This window comes from Pseudophryne corroboree, unplaced genomic scaffold (genome assembly GCF_028390025.1).
Source record: "Pseudophryne corroboree isolate aPseCor3 unplaced genomic scaffold, aPseCor3.hap2 scaffold_1716, whole genome shotgun sequence".
Lineage (NCBI taxonomy): Eukaryota > Metazoa > Chordata > Amphibia > Anura > Myobatrachidae > Pseudophryne > Pseudophryne corroboree.
The window spans coordinates 74,313-101,731 of record NW_026968352.1 but is presented as its reverse complement, the minus strand read 5'-3'; the positions used below and the strand labels follow the sequence as shown (position 1 = coordinate 101,731).

Genomic DNA, 27,419 nt, shown 5'->3' with positions numbered 1-27,419 from the left:
GTGACGTTGATTTATTTTTACGTAATATTCAGGATTCTGTAGGGTTCCTGGTGGATTCCATGAAAGACCTGGGTTCCATGGCTGCGTGGATCTCCTCCATGTCCGTCTCGGCTCGCAGGGGTCTCTGGCTGCGCAACTGGTCTGCGGATGCGGAATCCAGGAAGTGTGTGGAGAGCCTACCATACAAAGGTCAGGCTCTCTTTGGGGAGGCGCTGGATGCGTGGATTACCACGGCTACCGCGGGGTAAGTCTCCTTTTCTCCCCTCAGTTGCACCGGCTACGAAGAAAGCTTTCTCGTATGTCCTAGAGGATGCTGGGGTCACCAAAAGAACCATGAGGTATAGACGGGATCCGCAGGAGACATGGGCACTTTAAGACTTTTAAGGGGCGTGACCTGGCTCCTCCCTCTGTATCCCTCTCCAGACTCAGTTTAGAATTGTGCCCAGTGAGACTGGATGCACTCCAGGGGAGCTCCACTGAGTTTCTCTGAAAAGACTTATGTTAGGTTTTTATGTTCAGGGAGGACTGCTGGCAACAGGCTCCCTGCTTCGTGGGACCTAGGGGAGAGAAGCAGAATCTCTTCCGTATAAGGGTGGTGTGTTTGGTGACGGCCTCACTGATTTAGACTCTACAGCTACCGCGGGTAAGTCGTCCTTTTTACCTTATGTTCCTGCGCAACAAAAGAAAACACACCACTATTAAATGCAGTCCTTTCGGCCCAATAAATACAGGAGAGGCCGAGGTTCCTCCTTCCTTGCTACTAGAGGTAGGGGAAGAGGTAAACGAGCACCCGCCTCATCGAGTTCACAGGAGCAGAAGTCCTCCCTGGCTTCTGCCAAATCCACCGCATGATGCTGGGACTCCCATAAGGGAGCCCGCACCGGTGGGGGCACGTCTAAAGCTCTTCAGTCAGTTCTGGTTTCGCTCAGGCCTGGACCCATGGGTTTTACAAATAGTGTCCCAAGGGTTCAAACTAGAGTTTCAAGACTTCCCCCTCGCCGTTTTTTTTTTCAAATCGGCCTTGCCAGCTTCTCTTCTAGACAGGGAGGTGGTCTGCGGCGCGATACAAAAGTTGTATCAAAACCAGGTTGTGATCCCGGTTCCCCTGTCACAACAGGGAGAAGGCTTTTATTCAAGCCTATTCGTGGTCCTGAAGCCGGACGGTTCGGTCAGACCGATCCTAAACCTAAAATCTCTCAATTTCTACCTGAAGAAATTCAAGATGGAGTCTCTCCGAGTGGTGATCTCCAGTCTGGAGGAGGGGGATTTTATGGTGTCGTTGGACATAAAGGATGCCTACTTGCATGTTCCCATTTATCCTCCTATACCTGAGGTTTGCAATTCAGGATTGTCATTACCAATTCCAGCCGTTGCCGTTTGGTCTGTCCACGGCTCCGAGGATTTTCACCAAGGTGATGGCGGAAATGATGTTTCTCCTCCGCAAGCAAGGAGTCACAATTATCCCGTACTTGGACGATCTCCTGATAAAAGCGAGATCAAGGGATCAGTTGGTACAGAACATTGCACTATCCCTGACAGTGCTTCAACAACATGGTTGAAGCACAGTTAATTTCCGACAACTTGGTTGGCGTTTTTGGGAATGATACTGGACACAGACCTGCAGAGTTTTTCTTCCAGTGGAAAAGGCTCTGGAGATTCAGGGTCTGGTCAAACTCATACTTAAACCAGCAACAGTCTCCATCCATCAATGCATTCGGTTGCTGGGGAAGATGGTTGCGGCCTACGAGGCCATTCAATTTGGCAGGTTCCATGCCAGAGTTTTTCAGTGGGACCTGTTGGACAAGTGGTCCGGATCCCACCTCCACATGCACCGGAGGATAATCCTGTCTTCCAAGACCAGAATTTCACTCCTGTGGTGGCTGCACAGCTCTCACCTCCTAGAGGGGCGCAGGTTCGGGATCCAGGACTGGATCCTAGTGACCACGGATGCAAGTCTCCGAGGTTGGGGGGCAGTCACATAAGGGGAAAACTTCCAAGGAAAATGGTCAAGTCAAGAAACTTGTCTCCACATCAACGTTCTGGAGTTAAGAGCCATTTACAACAGCCTTCTACAAGCGTAACGTCTTCTTCACACTCTGCCCGTACTGATCCAATCAGACAATGTCACAGCAGTAGCGTACATAAACCGCCAGGGCAGAACAAAAAGCAGAGCAGCGATGGCAGAAGCCACAAAGATTCTCCGCTGGGAGGAAAAGCATACAAGCGCTCTATCAGCGATATTCATTCCAGGAGTGGACAGCTGGGAAGCAGACTTCCTCAGCAGACACTATCTCCATCCAGGAGAGTGGGGCCTCCATCAAAAGGTCTTCACAGAAGTGACAAGTCTTTGGGGGGTTCCCCATATAGACATGATGGCGTCTCGTCTCAACTAGAAGCTTCAGAGGTATTGGTCCAGGGACCCTCAAGCAACGGCAGTGGATGCACTGGTGACACCGTAGGTGTTTCAGTCGGTGTATGTATTCCCTCCACTTCCTCTCATTCCAAAAGTTCTAAAGATCTTGTGAAGAACAAAAGTTCAAGCAGTCCTCGTGGTTCCAGACTGGCCAAGGAGGATTTGGTTCCCGGATCTTCGGGCATTACTCGTAGAAGATCCCTGGCCTCTTCCTCTCCGTGAGGACCTGTTGCAGCAAGGGCCGTGCGTGTATCATGACTTACAGCGGCTACGTTTGACGGCATGGTGGTTGAACGCCTGATCCTAGCTCGCAAGGGTATTCCCAGCGAGGTTATTCCCACTCTTATTCAGGCCAGAAAAGGAGTTACGTCAAAACATTACCACCGTATTTGGATAAAATATGTTTCTTGGTGTGAATCCAAGAAGGCTCCTACGGAGGAATTTCAGCAGGGGCGTTTTTTCCATTTTCTGCAAGCAGGTGTGGATGCGGACCTAAAATTGGGCTCGATTAAGGTTCAGATTTCAGCCTTATCGGTTTTCTTTCAAAAACAATTGGCCTCCCTTCCGGAAGTTCAGACTTTCGTGAAGGGTGTGTTACACATCCAACCTCCATTTGTGGCACCATGGGACCTTAATGTGGTGTTGCAGTTCCTTCAATCACGTTGGTTTGAACCCTTAGGGAAGGTGGAATTGAAATTCCTCACTTGGAAAGTGGTCATCCTGTTAACCTTGGCATCCGCAAGGCGGGTGTCTGAGTTAGCGGCCTTGTCTCACAAGAGCCCTTATTTGATCTTTCATGAAGATAGAGCAGAGTTGAAAACTCGTCAACATTTTCTGCCGAAAGTGGTTTCATCTTTCCACATGAACCAACCGGCCAAGGTATCAAACTTGTAAAACTTAGCAAACGTGTTTGATACCTTGGCCGATGATGACCTCAAGTTTGGTCAATTGGTGCTGCAGAGTCGTCCGCACTCTCCCGCCCGGTTTTAGAGCTTTGGTATAACCCCATGGTTCTTTTGGTGACCCCAGCAACCTCTAGGATGTATGAGAAAATAGGATTTTGATACCTACCGGTAAATTCTTTTCTCGTAGTCCGTAGAGGATGCTGGGCGCCTGTCCCAGTGCGTACTGTATCTGCGGTATAAGTTGTGGTTACACACTAGTTGTGTTTCACTTCTGTTCAGCATGTTGCTGAATTTTGTTTATGTCTGTTGACGTGTTCAGTTGAATGTCATGTTGTACGGCATGCTTAAGGCGTGAGCTGGTATGATGCTCACCATGGTTTAATCATTCTTTTCCTCGAAATGTCCGTCTCTCTGGGCACAGTTCCTATACTGAGTCTGGAGGAGGGATATAGAGGGAGGAGCCAGGTCACGCCCCTTAAAAGTCTTAAAGTGCCCATGTCTCCTGCGGATCCCGTCTATACCCCATGGTTCTTTTGGTGACCTCAGCATCGTCTACGGACTAAGAGAAAAGGATTTACCGGCAGGTATCAAAATCCTATTTCTTTTTCATCCACTAGGGGTCACTGGAGTACTCTTGGGATATGGACGGCTTCCACCGGAAGAAGGCACTGAATAAATTAATTTTTGAGACTACTCCTCCCCTCCATATCCTGCAGCACTTCAGTGTTTTTTCTGTGCTCGACACAGTTAGAAGGCATAGTGGAGCTCGTCCACAAAGTATTGGAATTTTTTCTAAGTTTTTTTTTTTTCTCAATTTCCACGTCCTCTCCCCCCTTCTAACAGGCGTGGGTCAGGGACAGTGGAAGCGGCTGTGTAGCCGTGAGTGTCGGACCTCTCTGTAAAGAGCTCCCTCACTCCTCTTGCAGGCTGCCTGCAGGAAAGCTGGACGTAGCTTCGAGAAAAGCCCCGTCATAGTCTTCTGTCACGGTCCAGGTATGTTGGGTTGGGGCGGTCAGCGCTTGCTGCCGCCCCACTGTTGGGGATTGTTTGGTACTCACCGTGCCCGGAGCGCGGTCCATGCGGCGCGCTCTCACTCTCCGGCTCCCAGCATCCTAGGAGACCGCTGCTCCCTGCATAGCAGCAGCGCTGCCTGGCTACATAGAACGCCGCCATGCTGTGTGTGGCGGGCGGGAGCACGTGTGCACAGGCCGCTCCACGGCTCTGTGCAGCACGCTCTCTGCTTCCGCCATCCGCCCGCAGCAGCCGAGGAGTTCCGTTGTCCGGGGCCTACAGGCAGGCCACTCACACGGCCCTTTGCAAAACTCCACAAGCCCAGACCCGGTGCTGTACACGGAGGTCGTGGGAGTGGGGGGAGACTTTAACAATATTTGGCAGTGTTAAGTTTTAGAAAGACTTTATGCTTAGTATGTTTATTGTTCTCCTGTCTGTTCCAGGTTTCCTATTTTACATCTCAGCTAAGAGTGGTACTAGGGGAATTTTGGGGTCAGTTATCGTATTGGCAGGCACTGCACTTGCCTAAGATATATACCAGGAACTTTGGTGTTATTACTGAGTCGTGCAGTCTGTCTGTGTGGAGTTTGTATTGTCTGTCATAATGAGTAAGACACCAGCAAAATCTAAGAAACATTTGTCTTGTCATGTCTGTAAAAGTGTGTTGCCTGATGGATCCACCACATGTACAGCATGTGTTGTTAATACAGCCATAAATACGATTTCCATTCCAGAAATAAAACCATCATCTCAGGACCCTCCATGGGCTTTACTTGCAGATGTGTTAGTTGGTTTACAATCAGAGCTGGCCGCCTCTCGGGAAGAAAGAGAGGCGGCAAGATCTGAGTTTAAAATGAGACCATTTGAGTTGCCTGGGGAATCTCAAACTGGTCACAAGTCCACCTTTAGTGGAAAAGATAAGTTTCCTTTTCCTACTAATTTTCCTGTCTCTGGGATACTAGATCTCACTGAACAGGAATATGAGGAGGGCGAAATAGAACAACAGTCAGAAGGTGACGACTTTGACAGCCCAGGTATTGACAATCTCATCAGAGCAGTTCGTCAGTCGCTGGAGTTTACAGAAACTGAGGAGCCACTGACGAATGATGAGGTAGTCTTTACTAAACGACAGAGATCTCCGATGTGTTTCCCTATCTCGGAATCTCTTAATAAAATGTTACTGGAGTCACGGAAAAATCCGGACAAACGGTTTTCTATCCCTCGTAGATTTAAATCGAGTTACCCGTTCCCAGAGGCCATGACAGCTACATGGGAGAACCCACCATTGGTGGATTCATCCGTATCCAAACTTACAAGGAAGTTAACCATACCAGTACCAACTGCTACTACGCTTAAAGACCCTGCAGATCGTAAAATAGAGGCTATGCTAAGGTCCATGTATACAGCAACTGGAGTGCTGTTAAGACCTGGGCTGGTTGGCATTTGGGTTACTAAAGCTTTAATGGTATGGATAAAAGAGCTCAAGTCGGCTCTACAAGATGATCATCTTATACTTCTCGCGGATCAAATCTGGGAAGCTGCTGAATATCTATGTACAGCTTCTACTGACGTCTGTCAGCTTACTTCTCGCCTGTCCTCATCGCTAGTCATAGTACGACGAGCACTTTGGCTACGTTCGTGGCAGGCGGAGACGGAGGTTAAAAAAGGTATAGAGGCATTGCCTTATGATGGCGAGAGACTTTTTGGTCCCGAATTGGACAAATGGATCTCTGAGGCTACTGGAGGGAAGTCTGTTTTTCTTCCATCGCCTACAACTATACCGAAACGGAAATATTCTGGTCCGGCGTTCAAATCCTTTAGAACTCAGCCCTTTCGCGGGCAGGGCACAGGTGCAGCCACGCCGAGCAGAAGAGGTCGGGGACGTAGTGCCCGACAATCCAATGCACGTCGTCAAGACACCAAGACCACTAACAAACCAGTGGCATGACGGGCTCCCAGCCCATCTCGGATCCCCAATCGTGGGAGCACGCCTTCAGAGTTATCAGGGGGCGTGGCTGCAGACGTCCACAGATGGGTGGATCCGCAATTTAGTATTAGAGGGTTACAAGATAGAGTTCGATTATCTTCCGACAAGAAGATTTTTCACGACAGGACTGCCTGTGTCAGACGACAAGAAAGCAGTTCTGCAGATTGCCATTCAGTCTCTGCTGAATGCTGCAGTGATAATTCCGGTCCCTGTGCAGGAACAGGGGCAGGGTTATTATTCCAGTCTGTTTCTGGTACCAAAACCAGATGGCTCAGTCAGGCCAATATTGAACCTAAAGGGTCTCAATCATTACGTCACTTACCACAGATTCAAGATGGAATCTCTCAGGTCAGTAATTGCAGGGTTAGAGCCACAGGAATTCATGATTGCACTAGATCTCAAGGATGCGTATTTGCACATTCCGATTTGGCCACCTCACCAAAGTTTTTTAAGGTTTGCAATAAGGCAGGACCATTACCAATTTCAGGCCCTACCGTTTGGCCTCTCATCAGCGCCTCGGGTATTCACCAAGGTAATGTCCATGATGACAGCTCATCTCAGGTCCCTAGGAGTAATAATTGTTCCGTATCTAGACGATCTGCTCATAAAGGCTCCGTCTCAACAATTGCTTCTCCAACATGCCTTGCTAACGTACAATGTACTAGTTCAGCACGGTTGGATAGTCAGTTTAAAGAAATCACATCTAAGTCCGTGTCAACGACTTCAATTCCTAGGGATGATTCTCGATACAGTAAAACAAAGGGTTTACCTGCCACAACAGAAAGTACAGTGCATTCGTCATCTGGTGCAATTAGTGCTCAAGCCACGCACAGTCTCTGTACATTTGTGCATTCGCCTTTTAGGCACAATGGTGGCGGCTTTCGAAGCACTTCAGTTCGGAAGATTTCACTCACGTCCGTTTCAACTGGAGGTGTTAGCACAGTGGTCGGGATCACATCTACAGCTGCACCACAGGGTGAGGTTGTCACCACAAGTCAGGGTGTCTCTTCTCTGGTGGTTAAAGATACACAATCTATCTGCAGGGAGACGATTCGGCGTCGCAAATTGGATAATTCTGACAACGGACGCAAGTCTCAGAGGTTGGGGAGCTGTAGTTCAGAGTTATCGGCTCCAGGGCCTCTGGGCGGATCACGAAAGATCGCTATCCATAAATGTTCTGGAACTCAGGGCGATTTACAATGCTCTAAGACAAGCGGTGCACATGTTTCGTTTTCAGACTGTGCAGGTGCAGTCAGACAATGCGACGGCAGTCGCATACATAAACAAACAAGGAGGAACGAGAAGCCGCATGGCTATGCGGGAAGTAGCTCGGATCCTCAGATGGGCCGAATATCACCAGGTGATATTATCGGCAGTGTTCATTCCTGGAGTGGACAACTGGGAGGCAGATTTTCTCAGTCGTCGGGATTTTCATCCAGGAGAGTGGGCATTAAATCCAGAAGTATTTCAGATGTTGATCCAGAAGTGGGGTTACCCTCAGGTGGATCTAATGGCATCCCGCCACAATCACCAGGTGTCAAGATACGTGTCCAGAACAAGAGATCCAAGGGCAGTGGCGGTGGATGCTCTCACAGCCACGTGGCCATACAGCCTTGTGTATCTGTTTCCACCGTTTCCACTGCTCCCGCTGGTGCTAAAACGGATCAAGAGAGGGTTCGTCACAGTCATTCTAATAGCGCCTCATTGGCCTCGGAGGGCTTGGTTCTCGGATCTTCTCGGGTTACTCGCAGACGATCCGTGGCCACTCCCACTACGTCCGGACCTGTTACAACAGGGTCCGTTCCTCTACCCCGATTTAGCGCGGCTGCGTTTGACGGGGTGGCTGTTGAAAAGGCCATCTTAAGGAAAGAGGGCATTCCTGAGTCTGTTATACCAACCATGGTACGAGCTAGGAAGCCGGTTACGGCAGCTCATTATTATAGAATTTGGCGTACTTATATAGGTTGGTGTGAAGCTCGGAAATTTCCGACATCATCTTTTAAATTATCCCGTCTTTTGTTATTTTTACAAATGGGGTTAGAGGGAGGACTACGTCTCTCCACACTAAAGGTGCAGGTATCTGCGTTGTCAATTTATTTTCAAAGGAAATTGGCCTCGTTGCAGTCAATACATACGTTTCTACAGGGTGTAAAAAGGATACAGCCTCCTTTCATTCCACCTACAGCACCATGGGACTTGAATCTGGTTTTAGATTTCTTACAGTCCGATTACTTTGAACCCTTACAACAAGTGGATATTAAATTTCTCACTTGGAAAACGATTTTTCTTTTAGCCTTAGCTTCGGCTAAGCGTGTTTCAGATTTGGGTGCTTTGTCTTGCAAGTCGCCTTATTTAATTTTTCATGATGACAGAGCGGAACTTCGGACGAATCCCGCTTTTCTACCAAAAGTAGTGTCATCTTTTCACATCAATCAACCAATAGTAGTTCCTGTGTTAACAGGAGATTCTGGAACATTGGATGTGGTTCGCGCATTGCGCATCTATGTTTCCCGAACGTCTACTGTGCGTAAGACAGATACGTTGTTTGTTCTCTATGACGCAGCTAAGAGGGGTTGGCCAGCCTCTAAGCAGACCTTATCCAGATGGATCAAACTGACTATACGTCAGGCTTACCTTTATGCTAAATTACAGCCACCTACGTCAGTAACAGCTCATTCCACACGTTCTGTGGGGACGTCATGGGCAGCGAGTCGTGGGGCTTCTACGACACAGCTTTGCCGTGCGGCTACTTGGTCATCAGTGCACACGTTTGTGCGCTTTTACAAGTTTGATACGTTTGCGGCATCAGCATCTAGCTTTGGCCGTTTAGTGTTACAGGTGCCAAACAGCTCTCCCGCCACGGAGGAGACTTTGGTACATCCCAAGAGTACTCCAGTGACCCCTAGTGGATGAAAAAGAAAATAGGATTTTGGTACTTACCAGGTAAATCCTTTTCTTTGAATCCATAGGGGGCACTGGACGCCCACCCAGAGCAGTTTACCTGTTTTAGGAGTTCAGTGGTTCTTATGGTAACACACTTTCACGACTGGTTTAAATTTAACTAGGGTTAATCAGTTATGGTGTCAACTGTTTAGTTGTCTGTTAGGTTGTGTCAACTTTATTGTTGTCTGTGAGACTATATGTAATTCTCCCTTTGTCAATCTCTCTATCGATCCTGTTCGGCTCAGTAAAAAACACTGAAGTGCTGCAGGATATGGAGGGGAGGAGTAGTCTCAAAAATTAATTTATTCAGTGCCTTCTTCCGGTGGAAGCCGTCCATATCCCAAGAGTACTCCAGTGCCCCCTATGGATTCAAAGAAAAGGATTTACCTGGTAAGTACCAAAATCCTATTTTTTACATCTACCAGGTCACAGTCCTTTTGGCCTGCGAGGCCTAGAAAGAATAAGCCTTTGAACACCTTCTTCAAAGGTGGTCGTGCCAAAGGAAAGAAACCTGCTCCCGCAGGTTCCCAGACCTAGAAGCCCGCTTCTGATATCCCTAGGTCCTCCGCATGACGGTGGACAGCTAGGCCTGGAGGAAGGTCAGGTGGGGGCTAGACTCTGGCAGTTCAGCCACGTCTGGGTGTCGTCTGGCCTGGACCCCAGGGTCCTGAATATAGTGTCCAGAGGGTACAGACTGGAGTTTCAAGATCCCCCGCCTCACCTTTTCTTCAGGTTGGGTTTGCCAGCCCTGCTGGCAGACAAGACCATTCTTTTGGAGGCCATCAGAAAATTGGTGGTGTCAGAGGTCCTTGTTCCGGTCCCACTTCAGCAGTGGAACAAGGGTTATTATTTGAACCTTTTTGTGGTACGGAAACCGGATGGTTCGGTACGGCCTATTCTAAACTTAAAATCTTTGAACCCTTATCTCAGGGAGTTCAAATTCAAGATGGCATCTGAGAGCTGTCATCTCAGGACTGTCGGAGGGGGAGTTCCTGGTGTCCCTGGACATCAAGGATGCTTACCTCCACATTCCCATTTGGACGCCGCATCAAGCATATCTCAGGTTTGCGCTGATGGACGATCATTATCAGTTCCAGGCGCTACCGTTTGGCCTCTCCACAGCACTGAGGATCTTCATCAAGGTGATGGCGGAGATGATGGTTCTCCTCCGCAAACAGGGGGTGAACATAATTCCATATCTGGACGATCTCCTGATCAAGGCGTTGTCCAGGGTGAGGTTGTTGCATTCCATCGCGCTCACGACACGGCTACTCAGGAGGCACGGAGGATACGCCTGTTTCCGAAAGCCAGCATTTCACTACTCTGGTGGCTGCAACTTCCGCACCTTCTGGAAGGGAGAAGGTTCGGAATTCAAGACTGGATCCTTTTAACCACAGATGCAAGTCTAAGAGGTTGGGAAGCAGTCGCTCTGGGGGAAACCTTTCAGGGACGATGGTCGGATCAAGAGTCACTTCTTAATAAACATCCTGTAACTCAGGGCCGTTTACAACGCCCTTCTGCAAGCAGCACACCTTTTACGGGATCGGGCTGTTCAGGTGCAGACGGACTATGTGACCACAGTGGCCTACATAAACCGACAAGGCGTAATGAAGAGCAGCGCTGCCATGTCAGAGGTGTCAAAAATCCTCATCTGGGCAAAAAGGCACGCAGTGGCGATATCGGAAATCTTCATTCCGGGCGCAGACAACTGGGAAGCAGACTTCCTCAGCAGACACGATCTCCATCCAGGGGAGTGGGGCGTCCATCCGAAGGTGTTCGAGGAGGTAACCGGTTGGTGGGGGGTTCCCCACATATACATGATGGCCTCACGCCTCAACAAGAAGCTTCGGAGGTACTGTTCCAGGTCAAGAGACCGACAGGCAGTGGTGGTGGACGCACTGTTAACACCGTGGGTGTTTAAGTCAGTGTATGTTTTCCCTCCACTTCCTCTGATACCAAAGGTTCTTCAGTTTCGTGAGAAGAACAAAGGTTCAGGCTATCCTCATTGCTCTGGACTGGCCAAGGAGGGCTTGGTACGCGGATCTGCTGGATCTTCTGCTGGAAGATCCACGGCCTTTACCTCTTCGGGAGGATCTGCTTCTGCAGGGGCCGTTCGCTTATCAAGACTTACCGCGGCTACGTTTGACTGCATGGCAGTTGAATGCCAGATCTTAGCTCGGAAAGGTATCCCGAGTGAGGTCATTCCTACCCTGATACAGGCCAGGAAGGGGGTAACGTCTAAACATTACCATCGCATTTGGAAGAAATATATTTCTTGGTGTGAGGCCAAGAAGTTTCCGGCGGTGGAGTTTAACTTGGACGTTTTCTCCTTTTCCTGCAAGCAGGGGTGGATATGGGACTGAGCCTGGGCTCCATCAAGGTCCAGATCTCTGCTTTGTCCATCTTCTTCCAAAAACAATTGGCTGTTCTTCCTGAGGTTCTGACCTTTTTGAAAGGGTTTCTGCACATCCAGCATCCCTTAGTGGCCCCTACGGCTCCATGGGATCTTGATGTGGTGTGGCAGTGCCTGCAATCTGCTTGGTTTGAGCCTCTACAGGAGGCTGACCTTAAGTTTCTCACATGGAAGGCGGTCACCTTGTTGGCCTTGGCTTCTGCACAACTCGTGTCGGAATTGGGGGCTTTATCTTGTAAAAGCCCCTATCTGATCTTCCATGAAGACAGGGCGGAACTTAGGACTCATGCACAGTTCCACCAAAGGTTGTGTCGGCTTTCCACATCAACCAACCTTTTGTGGTGCCAGTGGCTACTGACTCAATTACTTCAAAGGCCTTGGATGTATGGAGGACTTTGAAGATTTACGTGAAGAGGACGGCTCATCATAGGAAAAGTGACTCTCTGTTTGTCCTCTATGATCCAAAAAAAATTAGATTTCCTGCTGGATCAGGTTCACTATCCAGTATGCTTATTCCACGGCAGGATTGCCGTGTCCGAGATCTGTAAAGGCCCACTCTACTCGTAAAGTGGGATCTTCCTGGGCGGCTGCCCGGGGTGTCTCGGCGGTACAACTCTGCCAAGCAGCTACTTGGTCTGGGTCGAACACGTTTTGCCAAGTTTTACAAGTCCGATACTTTGGCCTCTGATGACCTCAAGTTTGGTCAAGCAGTGTTGCAGGAGCCTCCGCTCTCCCTCCCATACTGGGAGCTTTGGTACATCCCCATGCTACTATTATGGACCCCAGCATCCTCTAGGACGTAAGAGAAAATAGGATTTTGGTTACCTACCGGTAAATCCTTTTCTCGTAGTCCGTAGAAGATGCTGGGCATTGGTTTTATGGTTCAGTGTTACCTGGTTCCTAGGTAAATTCTGCGTTGTTTATTATTTCAGCTGTTGCTGAAGTTGTTCCGGCATGTTGTCCGGATTATCCTGTTTGTGTGAGCTGGTATAAATCTCGCCACTATCTGTGTAATGGCCTTCTCTCTAAGTATGTTGTCTCCTCGGGCACAGTTTCTAGACTGAGTCTGGTAGGAGGGGCATAGAGGGAGGAGCCAGCCCACACTCTTAAACTCGTAAAGTGCCAATGGCTCCTGGTGGACCCGTCTATACCCCTTGGTACTAATATGGACCCCAGCATCCTCTATGGACTACGAGAAAAGGATTTACCGGTAGGTAACCAAAATCCTATTTTTTAGGTAGAACATCTGTCTAATATTAAAACAGAAGATACAGAGGGAGAAGAAGAGACGTATATGACTGTTATAAAAGAAGAAGATATAGACGGAGAAGAGGAGACATATGTGACTGATATAAAGGCAGAAGATATAGAGGGAGAAGAGGAGACGTATGTGACTGATATAAAGACAGAAGATATAGAGGGAGAAGAAGAGACATATGTGACTGACATAAAGGCAGAAGATATAGAGGGAGAAGAAGAGACATATGTGACTGATATGAAGGAAGAAGATACAGAGGGAGAAGAAGACACGTATGTGAGGGGTAATCAGCAGTGTAAGGAGGAGGAGATCCCTACAGATATCAGCACAGGTGAGTAATAAACACTTATTACAGAAGTCAAATATTCTCATTGCTGAGGCGTGGCCACGGCGGTGAGGGAGTAAGCAGCGGATCCCGGGAGCTCCCCGATATTATAGATCCTGCACCTATCCTGTGTCCCTCCGGAGCGTCTACCCCCCGGTGCTGGTCCCCCCTCGCCTCCGAGCAGCGGCGGGCACCTTTGTCCGGGGTCTCTGGGCGCTGTCTGACCGCGGCGGACGACTTCCGGCTTTGAGGCCTGTGACTCCTCCGGACCCCCCCGGCCTTGAGTTTGGCGCTCCCGGCCGCGCGGCTCCAGGACCCTCACGACGGACGGACGAACGGGCGGGCGGCGCTGGCTGATGCTGGGCACACTGCAGGGGATATTGAAAGCCCTCCTGCCCTCCTGTACCTGGCTGATGAGGACCTGAGACTCCTGACTGCACAATAAGGCACAGGTACTCCAGTGAAGGGATGAAGTGATTAAAAGCCCGGTGGCCATTTTGGGTGCAGTTCAATAGATAGTCTCAGCACACAGACATCCCTGCCTACCCTGCAAGGACTGCATGCACACTGCAACTCAATGCACTCTTGTGTCACATTAATAATTCATAGTGTGGCACACAATAATACTCTGCTTCTATCTGGAATTTACTGCTGGACACTCTCCCCTCAATAACATCAATATCATATACTATTTTTTTTTATTTTACACAAAGAGATCCTTCCCGGCTTTAAAATCATACAGCCTGCTGTCCCCTAATTATACTTTATACTACAACTCTGCTCGGAGGAGTGGGTGACCGACATCTGTCAATATGGTTGGGGGAGGCCGGAGTGCGGCCGCGGCCAAACTGGAAAGATTTACTAGGCAACCCAACCCCAGGGGGTCATCGGCTCCACCTCAGGGTGCCTCTCCAATACACTCAAGCTCCCCTCCAGCGTCTGTCACCAACTCCCCAATGACAGCGGAGGCGCCGTCTATCCAGCAGGTGTTGGAAGCTATAGCAGGCAGTGAGCAGCGTCTCTCCGATAAGATGGAAAAGGTGCAGTGCGACCTCTCCTTACTACGACAAGATGTTCAACGTATACGGGAGAGAGTGGGTGAGGCGGAGACGCGTGTTTCCAACTTGGAGGATGTGTGTGGCCCCCTTAAGCAATCCGTGTCCGCAGTGACCCAGCAGGTCTCATCTCTCCAAACCAAGCTCCTAGACATGGAGGGTCGACTGCGCAGAAACAATGTCCGATTTGTGGGTCTGCCAGAGAGAGAGGAGGGCTCGCAGCCGGAGGACTTCCTCGAATCCTGGCTCAAAGAGATATATGGGGCTGAGTCCTTTACTGCACAATTCACGGTGGAGCGAGCGCACAGGATACCATCTCGGCCATTACCTCCTGGTGCCCCTCCTCGCACCTTCATCGCCAAATTCCTGCACTATAAGGATCGGGACTCGGTCCTCCGCCTTGGCCGTACAAAGGGCCCATTGGTCCGCAACGGAGTCAGAGTGTCGGCCTTCCCGGACTTTGCCGCGGACGTTCAGAAGGACAGGGCCCAGTTTATGCCTATCAAGCGACGCCTGCGGGACCTCAACCTCTCATATTCCATGCTGTTTCCCTCTCGGCTCCGAGTGGTGGCGGATGGGGAGACCAAGTTTTTTAATTCTCCTAGAGAGGCGGCCCAGTGGCTGGACGGATATGCGCCGGGTGCTCGTCAGCTAGCTCCGGACTGACTTCCCGCGCTGAAGATGCCGGGATCTTGACCACCGGAGGAGACGACCACAATTCGGGGAGCCCCCCACCTTTTGCATTGGTGGCTCAAGACTTTTCCAAGTTCACTACTGGTTCAGAGGGTTTAGGTTAAGTTGAGAATCTGGGCCTTCTTAGCATTTGGTAGTTGGATTTGGCGTTTTGGGATATAAGTATGCCGGAGTTCGGGGTGGTGTACGGGGTACGGGGAGGGATGGTTGGGAAGCTGCTAGTTGCGGCTCTTCTCGTTGTTTTTGGTTTCATTTCTTTAGTTTATTATTTTTCATATCTATGTTTTTTCTGAAACTAGGATGTTTGATATACCAGATATTGTGGCTTATAACGCAGAGCTCCTATGAGATATATGTCGCTATGGCTAACGGTGCTGATGTTTGGATATATATTGTGCGATTTCTATCCGTGTGGTACATAGAATATACCTGGGGTCATGAGTAACTTGAAATTCCTGGCATGGAATGTCCGGGGACTAAATAACAAAATTAAACGTTCTTTGGTTCTAAATATGATTAAGAAATATGACCCGGACATTGCATGCCTTAGCGAGACCCACTTGCAGGGAAATGGGTTGTTATCTCTAAGACGGGCCTGGGTGGGATGGGCTTATCATGCCTCTCATTCCTCCTTCTCCAGGGGAGTATCTGTTCTGATTAAGAAAACGGTGCAATTTGAGTTAATATCGGTCAAAACTGACACGTATGGCAGATTTGTGTTTCTAGAATGCAAACTAAGTTCCCAGCCATATTACATTTTAGCAGTGTATGTCCCCCCTCCTTTTTCATACGCTGTACTGCAGCAAGCTGCATCTTTTATAGCTTCCTCCCCTACCACTCCGGTGATATGTGTGGGCGACTTTAATAATATATTAGATGTTTCTGTGGACCGATGGCGGTCTCCGAATGATGTGATGGTGGGTAGTGGGTATACCAAATTTGCTGATTTTTTGAATAATCTACAATGGGTTGATGTGTGGAGGCTTCGCCACCCTGCAGTCCGTCAGTTCTCCTGTTTCTCCAGCACACATGGCTCCTTTTCTAGAATAGACCTGGTACTGGTGTCCCCCGCCCTTATCCCTGCGATCACTGATGTCCGTTATGAGGCCCGAGGGATCTCTGACCATTCCCCCTTGCTGATGACTTTAGCTGTGAAGGGTCAGAGGGGACACTCTTATTGGAAGTTGCACCCATCTTGGCTGACTCAACTGAGTGACTGTGGTGACCTGGAGACTCAGTGGGAGGGTTACTTTAGCGACAACACAGGATCTGCCCCGGGAACTATGGTTTGGGATTCATTTAAGGCTTTTCTGAGGGGCACTTATATAGGACGCATAGCAGCTCACAAAGTGTCCTCTAGAGAAAGGGAGAAGGCCCTGGAGAGCGACGCCAGGGATTTAGAGTCTCAATATTTGCTTGATGGTACCCCTACGACGAAAACACGATGGCTGGTGGCCCAGTCGGCGTGGCTTGCCCACCTGACTGATAAAAACTCACGGTCCCTCCTTTTTAGGGCCACTAATATTTATATGCAGGCTGATAGGACGGGTGGCCTCCTGGCTCGGCTGATACATCAGGATCGTCCTGGGACTGTAATTACACAAATGTCCGATGGGGATGGGTCCTTTGCTGACACCACACCGGACATTGCGCAGCTATTCCGATCCTATTACACCAAAGTTTACAGTTCACAATTGACGTTCTCCACTAGGGATCTCTCCTACTATTTGGCGGGTATCTCGCTACCCGTGCTCCCCCCCCCAAGGCCCGTGTAGCACTGGAAGCACCCTTGACGCTCGCGGAGGTGACTGCGGCTATTGGCATGTCTCCCAGTGGCAAGGCCCCGGGGTGTGACGGAATTCCCTCAGAAGTATACAAAACTCATGTTGATTTTTTCGGGCCCAGGCTCCATGCCTTATTCCTAGATATATTTACCAATAACGAACTTCCCCCCTCTATGTCAGAGGCAATTATAATAGTGATCCCGAAGCCCGGTAAAGACCCTAGGTCTCCGGATTCCTATAGACCGATATCCCTAATCCCCACCGACGCCAAGATCCTGGCAAAGATAATGGCAGTACGACTTAATACAGTGATCACCTCCCTCATTCATCCAGATCAGACTGGCTTCATGCCTGGGAAGTCCACATCTATCAACCTACGTAGACTGTATACCATTTTACAACTCCCACGTGACTTCCCTTCTGACTCGGCTGTGGTCTCGCTGGACGCGGCCAAGGCCTTTGACAGTATTGAATGGGCCTATTTATGGGAGGTGATGTCTTGTATGGGCTTTGGGCCCAACTATATCAGATGGACTAAATTATTGTACCAGCATCCGAGTGCCAGGATCTTGGTGAATGGTTACGTATCCCCCTCCTTTCAATTGTCCCGGGGTACCAGACAGGGCTGTCCCCTATCCCCCGCACTGTTTGCCTTGGCCATCGAGCCCTTGGCCTGTTTGATACGATCACACCCAGATATTGTGGGAATTTGCACGGGCTCACGCGAGGATAGGATAGCACTTTATGCCGACGACATGTTATTATTTTTGCAAGACTACGCCAGGTCAATGCCCGTTCTGCTGCGTGTGATTGAGGACTTTGATGCTCACTCGGGTCTTCTGATCAACTGGTCTAAATCATATATTATGCCAGTCATAGGCCTCCCTCCTACTGTTCCAAAAATCTCCCTACCATTATGCTGGACAACACAATTTAAATACCTTGGAATCCAAATAACTAATGACCCTTCTGATTTCATCCCTCTGAATCTGGACCCGACCATGCAGCAGATCGTGTGCAAATCTAAAACCTGGTGTAGGCTTCCACTGACGGTGTCTGGTAGGGTTAATCTCATTAAAATGATCATACTGCCCAAACTCCTATACATTATACTTCAATCCCCCGTATATATCTATCCAACATTCTTTAGGAAACTAAATAGTGTCCTATCCTCACTTGTTTGGGCTAACAAACGACCTAGGATACAATTAAATACTCTTACTAGGCTGCGCTCTGATGGCGGCCTAGCCTTGCCTAATTTCCAGATGTATTACTACGCTGCCCAGCTGACTCATATTAGTGTATGGGTGCGGGATTCTGGCGATGATACCTTGCAGTGTGAGTTTATCCGCTGCTATTTTCCTCACCTTTCTCCTGTACAGCTGCTGCTGAGTGGGAGCGGGGCCCGGTTCCTTCCCCCTATTATTTTTCAGGCCTTAAAAATATGGCGGGCCCTGAGAGACCTCTTAGGTTACGTCGACCTGGACCCAGACACCCCCCTTTGGTACTCTGACTGGCTTCCTGAGCTGCATGCGCTTGAGGGACGGGAGGTGTGGGCCCCTAGATCAGTGGTCTCTATTTCCCAACTCTACCTAAATGACTCACTCAAATCCTTTCAGCAACTGAAAGATGAGTTTGGCTTACCCAACTCATATTTTTTCAGATACCTTCAACTTCGACATGCCCTCCAGTCCCAGTTTGCGGATTCCCCCCCGCGAATCCTCCCATTTCCCATCAAGACCTTTGTAACTACACTGGGTCGAACCAAGATGGTTTCCCTTGCGTATGGATATCTTCTCACCAAAATCCATGCGGACCCGCTGACACGTCTCCGTGGAAAATGGGAGGAGGATGTAGGCCTTATGGGTGAGGAGGACTGGGCTCTTGCTCTGGAATACCCCGCCACGGTCACCAAGTCCCTCAGATACCAACAAATCCAATTTTTCATTTTACATAGAACATATATGACTCCAGCTAGACTGGCCTCTTTTGGGACTGGCAGATCTGGTCTCTGCCCTAAGTTCGAGGTGGATATGGGAACATTTTGGCATATGGTGTGGGAGTGTCCAAGGCTACGGGTGTTCTGGTCGGGGGTCAGATCGGTGCTGGAGAGTACGGGAGTGACTGGCGGACTGCTTACCCCACAATTCTGTATTTTGGGGATAGGAGGCTCTACTTCTGAGACTGGCCCGGTCGATCTATATGCTCGCAATGTATGTGCCTTGGCTAAGGTGTGCATTGCGAGACTCTGGATGGCCCCTAGCGGTCCTTTAATCTCTGCATTCAAGACCTTGGTTAACGACACAATACTCAAAGCAAGATATATTTATATGAAACAGAACGCATCGGCCAAGTTTGAAAGAATTTGGTCTCGCTGGCTGGAGTCTCCCCACTCCCACCTAGTCCCTTGTCATAATTGATACCGAAGAGCTATTGTGCCACTGATCTGATCTAATATATAATGATGTATATCTAGAGGGCTGACAGCGTAGCTCTGCGGGCTTGCCTTAACACATATGCGACTGATAAGGTCCTAGTTCAGATGACTATTTCTCATTATGTTCTTCCTATGTTTCTTATTTCTTTTTCTTTTTCTTTTTATGTACCCTTTTGTGGGTTAGTTTAAGGGTGAAAACTAAAAAATGGATATGTTGATTTATATATTGGTTGCAGATGTTGCAAGTTCAGACGGGCTGACAAAATGTATTGAAACTAAGATGCGATTAATGTGATGATGTGATATGCTGATGATATGCAATGTCTGTAACTCAATCTACATATTATTGAATAAAAATTACTTTATTAAAAAAAAAAATATTCTCATTGCTCAGTCACTACAGCAATCTCTTATCCTACACCCTCCTCCGCCATCAGCCCTGTTCTCAGTTGGGTGTTTCTAACACAAGGCTATCCATGACAACTATCACATGTAGAGAGTTATTACACACAGCACTATAATGTTATTAAAAGTAACAAGCAGAAGTTTATTAGTGATTATATATAAATGTGTATATACGTATGTATATAATATAATTTAGTATTGTTTTTTGTAGAGTGCCTAATTTATGTGCATTTTGTTAGATGATGCAGGTATGAAATATTTCCTGCTATACAGTAGACCTGAGCTCACCAAATACAATTCGTATATTCATTAAAACTGAATTCCTCTTTCTTCAGTGTATCGTTCTCAGTCATTGTCCTCATTGCCTACCCCTCTACATCTTCGGGCCTAAGTGTTCAATCCATGATTAAGAACTACATTCAGCCACCTCGTTTCCTTCCTTTGCCGATAGCTGCTCCCTCAGTCAATTATCAGTCATCAGATCCCCAACTCAGGCCAAGCGTGACATGGAAGAAGGGGAATTCCTGGTTTCTTTGGATATTAGGGATGCGTATCTTCACATCTCAATATGGCCACCTCTTCAGGCTTATCTCAGGTTTGCACTGCAGCACAGTCACTACCAGGTCGGTCCAGGCCTTGCCTTTTGGTCTCTCAACTGCACTGAGGGTATTATCAGGGGTGATGGCAGAGATGTTGCTACAACTCCACAAGCAGGAAGTGAACATTGTTCCATACTTGGACGATCTCCTCATAATGGCTATATTCAGAGCACAGTTGATGGAAAAGATCAGCCTTCCAACACGACTACTCACGGATCATGGGTGGATTCTCAATCTGCAGAAATCCCACCTAGAACCTATGCAGAGGCTTCAGTTCCTGGTAATGATACTGGACACAGTGTCTCAGAAGGTGTTCTTTCCTATGGACAAGGCAAAGATAATTCAGACGATGGTACGTTCCATTTTGAAGCTGAACAAAATCTCGGTACATCTTTGCATACGCTTACTGGGAAAGATGCTGGCCTCCTACGACGCAATTCAGTACGGAAGATTCCATGCATGACCATTCCAGCTGGATCTGCTGGACAAATGGTCTGGGTCACCTCTGTACATACGCCAGATGATGTGCCTTTCACCAAACACCAGGATTTCCCACTTATGGTGGTTATTGATCTCCCTCCTGGAGGGTCGACACTTCGGAATTCAGGATTGGATTCTGTTGACAACGGATGCAAGCCTCCATTGTTGGGGTGCAGTGACCCTAGGGGCTCGGTTCCAATGAAGGTGGTCTGATCAAGAGGCTTCCTTTCCGATAAATGTTTTGGAACTCAGGGTGATTTACATTGCCCTTCTGCTGACCTCTTTATGTCCTACAGTATCAGGCCATACAGGTATGGTCAGAAAACACACCAACTGTTGTGTACATAAACCAACAAGGAGGTCCAAACAGCAGAGCTGCAATGAGGGAGGTGTCACAGATACTCCTCTGGGTGGAGCGGAATCCCAAGGCAATTTCCGCCGTATTAATTCCGTGAGTAGACAATTGGGGAGCAGACTTCCTTAGTAGACACGATCTGCACCTGGGGGAATGGGTTCTCTACCCGCAAGTGTTACAGCAGATATTTTATTGGTGGGGCTACCTGCAAATCTACTTGTTGGTTTCTCAGCTCACCAAGAAGCTTCTGCGCTACTGTTCTGGGACGAGGGATCCACAGTCCGTAGCAGTGGATGCTCTGGCGACACCGTGGATTTACCGGTTGGTGTACTTGTTCCCTCCAGTTCCTCTAATTCCAAGAGTTCTCAAAGGATTTAAAGGGACAGGGTTCAGGCAATTCTGATTGCCCCCGACTGGCCCCGCAGGGCCTGGTAAGTAGACATTCTAGCCTTATTACTCGTAGGCCCCTGGCCTCTGCCAATTCAGGATGATCGTCTTACACAAGGGCCGTTAGTCTATCCAGACTTACCACGGCTACGTTTGATGCAATGGAAGTATATAGGGAGAATTTTTGCCAGGAAAATAATTCCGGGCAAGGTTATCTCGACTGTGCTCCAAGCCGGCCAGATGGTCGCATTGAAACATAACCATCACAAATGGAAGAAATGTGTCTCTTGGTGTGAGGGTCAACAGTATTCTGCTGTGGATTTTCATCTGGGACATTTCTTGCACTTCCTGCAGGCTGTTGTGGATGTGGACCTACATTTAGGCTCCATAAAAGTTAAAATCTCAGCCTTGTCTTTTTCTTCCAGGGAACAATTGGCTGTTCTCCCAGTGGTGTAAACTTTTGAAAAGAAAAAAGAAGACTCTTTTTGGGAAGCACTCATATACAGATAATATTGTACGACTCAATGTCAAAAAATAGCTAGCTAAAATACAAAATTTTTATTAATTCTCATTAAAAGTGATTATTGGGGAGTTCAAATTGGCGCCAGTATATGTTTAAATAGTGACATTGCGAAAATATGGGGAATGATGTACAGAATACAAGGTACCAATACCTAATTCTGGCCGAGATGGGTATATCCAGCTGTGGATCAGTCTGTGATTATAAGTTGCTCATTTGTTGGAAATATGACCGTCATTTGTAAACTGCTATATATCCCAATTGGGAATTTTGATCCTAGCAGATGATTGAATCATAGGTCATAACCGAGACATAAGATAGTGCTCTATTAATAGTGACAGGTGGGCGGCAAATATTTGCAGTACCAGGGTGTTCCTTAGTAGTCTCCTATCCAAGTACTTAACCCGGCCCTCCACTGCTTGGCTTCCAAGATCAGATGAGATTGGGCATCTCCAGCGGGGTATGACCGCAGACCTTATGCTCACCCTTGTCACGCTGTGTCCAAAATTGGGCACAGATAAGAGCCAATTATTATTGTCGTATGAGCCACAAGTTTGAGAGAAACACAGCTGGTTTGATGTGAAAAGAAGGGGGGGATTTCTTATCACAGATGATAAGGTATACTCAAAGATTAAATACCCATCTAAATTGTCAGGGCTTAAGTAGTCGCAGTATACGTAGGGAAAGACCTCTATGTTGCATAATTATCACATGCATATAAATCTGACATTGAATAAATGATATTATTATAATCATGCAAAAGAAGGGAACCTCCAAATTTGGTCTCCAAAGCCACAGATTGCATGCGTAGTTACACTATAAATTCTGAAAATCACCTGAGCAATGAAAAATACAATTCTCAAAAACCAACAGCGAGTTAATATCAACTGAGTTGACACAGTATGTATTCATATGCAGTGTAAAGGAGAAGAGAGAAGGCGTTTTTGTTTTTGTTTTAAGTGGGGTCCAAGGTTTAACAGATGTATCCACATCTGCTTTTTTGATAAAGATATGGACCCCAAAGCAGTTTAGTACTTATTCCTTTACTGTTGATAATTAATGTCACTCAATATAGTATAGCAGTCTGTGTAACATATAGGTAGGATTTTAATAAATACCTGTCCATGCGCTGATGCATAAATAATAAGTATCCAAACCTGATATACAATTTTTTTGGTTTAGATCCTACTTGTATGGAGAGGGAGATCCTGATGTCTGAAAGGTGCTGGCCGCGTCCGCCCGCGTCTGCCCACGTTGGGCTTGTTGCCGGGCTTTTTTAAACACAATTGCATATTATTATCATAATAAATAATTTGACACTTTTAGGTTTCAGCAGTCACGATCACTTATTCACCAACTTTACTATATCTATACCCTAATTTTAAATTCATATATTTATATATATATAAGAAAATAACCTTTTATAAAAATTGTATTTGTATTTCCCTCTTATTATGTATATAATTACTCTAATACTGGCACAGGCACATTAAGTGCTGTGCATGCTTTTAACAATCTGTGTCTTCCACTTTTCAAAGTTTTTATACTGTAATTAACTGTTCCACAAATGATACTATCACTATATCCTTATCCTCTGCAAATATCAACCAAAAGAATTAATCTTATCAGCTCTTTTTTTAAATAATTAAAATAACCATATGATCGCTCATCTTATTGCTCAATGGTCCCTCTAACTGTCAATCAGGACACACCATCCAATGGGAACCTGCAAATACGATACTGACTATGATAGGCCAAATTACCTATCAATCTATTGCTTAGAGTCAATCAGCACACAGTATCACCAATATAAGGACAAACCAATAGGCTAGAACCTACTGACGCCCTGTGACCAAGCTTCATGCGAAACGTACGTCAGGAGACTACATCCTCACGGTCACGTGGTGCGTACACGTGACCGCAACGAGCCGCTCTCGGCTAAGTCCGTCGCCTAGGGAACCAGAACAACAGGAAGCACAGTGCGGCCGGAGCCCGGCAACAAGCCCAACGTGGGCAGACGCGGGCGGACGCGGCCGGCACCTTTCAGACATCAGGATCTCCCTCTCCATACAAGTAGGATCTAAACCAAAAAATTGTATATCAGGTTTGGATACTTATTATTTATGCATCAGCGCATGGACAGGTATTTATTAAAATCCTACCTATATGTTACACAGACTGCTATACTATATTGAGTGACATTAATTATCAACAGTAAAGGAATAAGTACTAAACTGCTTTGGGGTCCATATCTTTATCAAAAAAGCAGATGTGGATACATCTGTTAAACCTTGGACCCCACTTAAAACAAAAACAAAAACGCCTTCTCTCTTCTCCTTTACACTGCATATGAATACATACTGTGTCAACTCAGTTGATATTAACTCGCTGTTGGTTTTTGAGAATTGTATTTTTCATTGCTCAGGTGATTTTCAGAATTTATAGTGTAACTACGCATGCAATCTGTGGCTTTGGAGACCAAATTTGGAGGTTCCCTTCTTTTGCATGATTATAATAATATCATTTATTCAATGTCAGATTTATATGCATGTGATAATTATGCAACATAGAGGTCTTTCCCTACGTATACTGCGACTACTTAAGCCCTGACAATTTAGATGGGTATTTAATCTTTGAGTATACCTTATCATCTGTGATAAGAAATCCCCCCCTTCTTTTCACATCAAACCAGCTGTGTTTCTCTCAAACTTGTGGCTCATACGACAATAATAATTGGCTCTTATCTGTGCCCAATTTTGGACACAGCGTGACAAGGGTGAGCATAAGGTCTGCGGTCATACCCCGCTGGAGATGCCCAATCTCATCTGATCTTGGAAGCCAAGCAGTGGAGGGCCGGGTTAAGTACTTGGATAGGAGACTACTAAGGAACACCCTGGTACTGCAAATATTTGCCGCCCACCTGTCACTATTAATAGAGCACTATCTTATGTCTCGGTTATGACCTATGATTCAATCATCTGCTAGGATCAAAATTCCCAATTGGGATATATAGCAGTTTACAAATGACGGTCATATTTCCAACAAATGAGCAACTTATAATCACAGACTGATCCACAGCTGGATATACCCATCTCGGCCAGAATTAGGTATTGGTACCTTGTATTCTGTACATCATTCCCCATATTTTCGCAATGTCACTATTTAAACATATACTGGCGCCAATTTGAACTCCCCAATAATCACTTTTAATGAGAATTAATAAAAATGTTGTATTTTAGCTAGCTATTTTTTGACATTGAGTCGTACAATATTATCTGTATATGAGTGCTTCCCAAAAAGAGTCTTCTTTTTTCTTTTCAAAAGTTTACATCATGTTTAACTGACTCGGGGGAGCACCACTGATGGGTAGTCTTTTTAAACAAAAAGGAATGTGTTACCGTATGTATCTGCTCCCCGAAATAAGGATTTGAACCCTAAATTCTATTATCGGTATTTACAGATAACTATCATTATACATATACACCATAAGACCAGTGCGGTTTCCAATCTTTGTCTCTCAAATAACTGTTCTCCCAGTGGTCCAGATGTTCTTGACAGGTGTCCTTTATATTCGACTACCCTTTGTGCCTCCCACAGCGCCGTGAGTTCTCAATTTGGTTCTGGCCTTTCTCCAATCGGTTTGATTGAACCTTTCCACAAGGTGGACATGGAGTATTTGACATGGCAGGCTATCATGTTATTGGAAAGAAATCTACCAAGCAAATGGAAGATCGGGCGCTTTCAGGTGCTGTGTCTCTAATGCTGCTGCTATAACAACTTGGAGGTAGTCACACCCCAACCATATATCAAAAGAAACCAAGAAAATAAAAATAGCAGCGCTAATGGAAATATTAGATAGTAATTCTAATACGAAGGATTGAGTGAAAAACGTTTGTTAATTTAATAAAACATAAATTTAGGCCTCAATAAAAATTGGATACACGATCCAAGGACCTTTGAAAAAGCTGCATTGCTCGCAGCGAAACGCGTCAGGAGGAGGCTACCTGGGTAGTCAATCGTGACATTTGCTGCTGCCGTAACATATCCGGACCAAACTGGACTTTGCCATCTGCAGAAAAAACGGGACAAATATCCAACAACCAGGAACACTATTTACACCCATCTCTATGAGGAAGACACCGCACTAAATGAGGACCCCAAACCTGGCTGGTTTTGAGTAAAAATATCAGAGACACTCTTAAGGGACTACACCTCTAGCGGTCTTCGGGTAATGTGTACTGGTGTGACTGCATTGTCAGTCTATTTTTATCTGCTATATATTCCAGTTTTATTAATAGGAACGGATATTAATGCGACGGGCAGCTACAATTCAATTGACCCATACATGTTAATTTTATCATTTCTCATTGTTTTAAATTGTTATGTTTGGATCGTGTATCCAATTTTTATTGAGGCCTAAATTTATGTTTTATTAAATTAACGAACGTTTTTCACTCAATCCTTCGTATTAGAATTACTATCTAATATTTCCATTAGCGCTGCTATTTTTATTTTCTTGGTTTCTTTTGATATCATGTTATTGGCATTGGCCTCGGTGAGGCGTGTTTTGGAATTAGGGGCCTTATGCTGTAAGAGTCCTTCTCTGGTGTTTCATGAGGTTAGAGCTGTGCTCAAAACTCGCTAGACATTCTTGCCTAAGGTGCTATCAGCATTTCATATCAATTGGCCGATGGTGGTTCTGGTTGTCACTGGGACGTCTGTTACACCAATGTCCTTGGACGTGGTTCGGGCTTTGGAGATTTATGTCAAGAGGCCAGCTCGTCTCAGAAAATCAGACTTGCTTTTTGTTCTCTATGATGCTTCAAAGATTGGTTGTCCTCCTTCGAAGCAGTCTATTGCATGTTGGATCAGGCTTACGATCCAACAGGCTCACTCTTTGGCGGCTTAAATAGGATTTTAATACCTACCGGTAAACCCTTTTTTTCATAGTCCATAGGGGATACTGGGCGCCCGCCTCTGTGCTTTGATATTTTCCAGCAAGAGTTATTCTTGTGTGTTGTATTTTTGGTCTGCTTTTGCTGTCCCTATTTTCAAGTTGTGGTTAGTGTTGCTATCCTCTTGTTATGTTGTGTGCTGGTTCGTTCTCTCACCACTTTCTTGTCTCTTTTCCTCCTTTCAAAGTATGTCCATCTCCTTGGGCACCGTTTTCCTAGAAAGAGTCTACAGGAGGGGCATAGAGGGGGGGAGCCAGCATACTCTCTGAAGAAGTTTTAAAGTGCCAGTCTCCAATGAACCCCATCTATACCCCATGGTACTAAGACCATCCCAGTATCCCCTACAGACTACGAGAAAAGGATTTACCGGTAGGTATTAATATCCTATGTTTTCAGAATAGCAGGGCCATCCTCGGTTGAAGGTATCACTGCGAAGGCGCCGTTTCGCATTACAATAACCTTAGTAGGAAATACCCATTTGTATTGTACATTTC

At 46.8% G+C, this 27,419-nt stretch overlaps 2 pseudogenes; one reads left to right on the top strand and one right to left on the bottom strand.

Moving 5' to 3' along the window:
- Positions 1–22,323: 22,323 nt before the first annotated feature.
- Positions 22,324–22,444, bottom strand: LOC135002159 (5S ribosomal RNA; annotated as a pseudogene).
- A 2,313-nt stretch (positions 22,445–24,757) lies between these two features.
- On the top strand, positions 24,758–24,878 carry LOC135002158 (5S ribosomal RNA; annotated as a pseudogene).
- Positions 24,879–27,419: the final 2,541 nt, after the last annotated feature.